This window comes from Symphalangus syndactylus, chromosome 17, assembly GCF_028878055.3.
Source record: "Symphalangus syndactylus isolate Jambi chromosome 17, NHGRI_mSymSyn1-v2.1_pri, whole genome shotgun sequence".
Classification (NCBI taxonomy): domain Eukaryota; kingdom Metazoa; phylum Chordata; class Mammalia; order Primates; family Hylobatidae; genus Symphalangus; species Symphalangus syndactylus.
In genome coordinates, this window is record NC_072439.2 from 82,238,939 (window position 1) to 82,241,884 (window position 2,946).

Here is a 2,946-nt window from a genome sequence, read left to right on the forward strand (position 1 = left end):
ACCAATGACTTTCCTCACAGAATTGGAAAAAACTACTTTAAAGTTCATATGGAACCAAAAAAGAGCCCCCATTGCCAAGTCAATCCTAAGCCAAAAGAACAAAGCTGGAGGCATCATGCTACCTGACTTCAAACTATACTACAAGGCTACAGTAACCAAAACAGCATGGTACTGGTACCAAAACAGAGATATAGACCAATGGAACAGAACAGAGCCCTCAGGAATAATGCCGCATATCTACACCTATCTGATCTTTGACAAACCTGACAAAAACAAGCAATGGGAAAAGGATTCCCTATTTAATAAATGGTACTGAGAAAACTGGCTAGCCATTAGTAGAAAGCTGAAACTGGATCCGTTCCTTACATCTTACACAAAAATTAATTCAAGATGGATTAAAGACTTATGTGTTAGACCTAAAACCATAAAAACCCTACAAGAAAACCTAGGCAATACCATTCAGGACATAGGCATGGGCAAGGACTTCATGTCTAAACACCAAAAGCAATGGCAACAAAAGCCAAAATTGACAAATGGGATCTAATTAAACTAAAGAGCTTCTGCACAGCAAAAGAAACTACCATCAGAGTGAACAGGCAACCTACAGAATGAGAGAAAATTTTTGCAACCTACTCATCTGACAAAGGGCTAATATCCAGAATCTACAATGAACTCAAACAAATTTACAAGAAAAAAACAAACAACCCCATCAAAAAGTGGGCGAACGATATGAACAGATACTTCTCAAAAGAAGACATTTATGCAGCCAAAAAACACATGAAAAAATGCTCATCATCACTGGCCATCAGAGAAATGCAAATCAAAACTACAATGAGTTACCATCTCACACCAGTTAGAATGGCCATCATTAAAAAGTCAGGAAACAACAGATGCTGGAGAGGATGTGGAGAAATAGGAACACTTTTACACTGTTGGTGGGACTGTAAACTAGTTCAACCATTGTAGAAGTTGGTGTGGCGATTTCTCAGGGATCTAGAACTAGAAATACCATTTGACCCAGCCATCCCATTACTGGGTATATACCCAAAGGATTATAAATCATGCTGCTATAAAGACACATGCACATGTATGTTTATAGCGGCACTATTCACAATAGCAAAGACTTGGAACCAACCTAAATCTCCAACAATGATAGACTGGATTAAGAAAGTGTGGCACATATACACCATGGAACACTATGCAGCCATAAAGAAGGATGAGTTCATGTCCTTTGCAGGGACATGGATGAAGCTGGAAACCATCATTCTCAGCAAACTATCGCAAGGACAAAAAACCAAACACTGCATGTTCTCACTCATAGGTGGGAATTGAACAATGAGAACACATGGACACAGGAAGGGGAACATCACACACCAGGGACTGTTTTGGGGTGGGGGGACTGGGGGGGGATAGCATTAGGAGATATACCTAATGCTAAATGATGAGTTAATGGGTGCAGCACACCAACGTGGCATATGTATACATATGTAACAAACCTGCACATTGTGCACATGTACCCTAAAATTTAAAGTATAATAATAAAATAAAAAAATTTTAAAAAATTAAAAAAATTTAAAAATAAAAAGAAATGGTTTCTTCCCCTTCCCTCTATATTCCTTCAATTTATCTTTCCTCTAAACACGAAAGAAGGGGAGAACCCTAAAGAGAAAAAAATCAAATGAGCACAATAGTAATTTTTCAGAACTTCAAAATGAATGTAAGTAAATTAAACTCTTTCAAAGCTGCACATGTAGCCCTGAAGAGGCCCTTCTGTTAAATGGTTAAATAACAAGACAAGAACACAAAGCAAACTTATCCATAGCACATATCTAATGTCTGTGTAAAACCCTTGATCTGTTCACAGGGAGATGGCAGCAAGATAGCCAAAGAGCAGAAGCCTGCCAAACTAAATAAAGAAAATCAAGACAAAGAGCAGGAATAAATGTAACAAAGATACCATAATGATATCTTGGAGTTATGGTCAGGTGGAATAATCCTTATCTGTTTCTCCTTTTGAAGGGCAGATTAGAACATGATAATTGGAGTTCACTTGATACATGACTAAAGTCTCTGTGTAATCATGACTTACAATATCCTGATTATTCCTATTTTATTCTTCCTGAAAAAAATATATATTACAGGTTTATGGCTAAAATATGGGATGTGGGTGATCAATAGCCGCAAGGAGCACCTGATGACCCTTTGATTAACCTGGGACCCCAGGTTTTGAAATATGGACCAAAGCTACAAACTGTGAAATAGTCAATTATGTCTGTAATATGAAAGAAACTGCTCTTCCAATTTTGGTTAATGATAGGTTTTTTTTCTATATAAATGATGATCTTATCTACTAAATTAGTAGGATTTTTAAAATTCATTTTATAAAATATAGTTTAACTCAAGTGACTAGTTAGAACCTGCTTGTGGATCTTAAGTATAGCTACTTCAATCCTTTTTGCCAATGCCACTAGATTAATAGTTCTCACCTACCAAATGGCAAGGCTTCCATCCTTTCTGATGTCTCTTAGATACTCCAAAGTGGATGGGGACTATCTCACATAGAATTTCCATAGCTTCCTGTGTCTCTGCTATCCTTATGCTCTGGCACTTTACATTCCTCTTAGCTAATTCTGCTTGGCATAGAACCCACATGGTGTCAATGGCCTTTGACATCCTTTGGAGTGTCTATCTTCTCAAATTCTGATGCTTGGGATGACATACTACCTGCCTCCAAGTTCCTGTCATAAACACCACCTGATACTTTATTCTGGTCACCAATACCTTGGTGTTAACCCAACCTTGACCTCCAGTCCTCACCTCTCTCTGACTGGTAGAGAAATGATGTCCATATTTTCATCCCTTCCACGAGAAGGGAGAAGGAATCTGACAGCAGAAATGTTAGGGCTCATAGTACTAAACTGCTTTTAACTTCGGCACATAACTGTC

General features: G+C 37.9%; 1 non-coding gene across 1 annotated transcript; it reads left to right on the top strand.

Moving 5' to 3' along the window:
• Window positions 1-1,978: 1,978 nt before the first annotated feature.
• LOC134733377 (U8 small nucleolar RNA) lies at window positions 1,979-2,114 on the top strand. Its single transcript, XR_010116823.1, has one exon. It is a non-coding gene; the product is annotated as a U8 small nucleolar RNA (small nucleolar RNA).
• The last annotated feature ends 832 nt before the right edge of the window (window positions 2,115-2,946 follow it).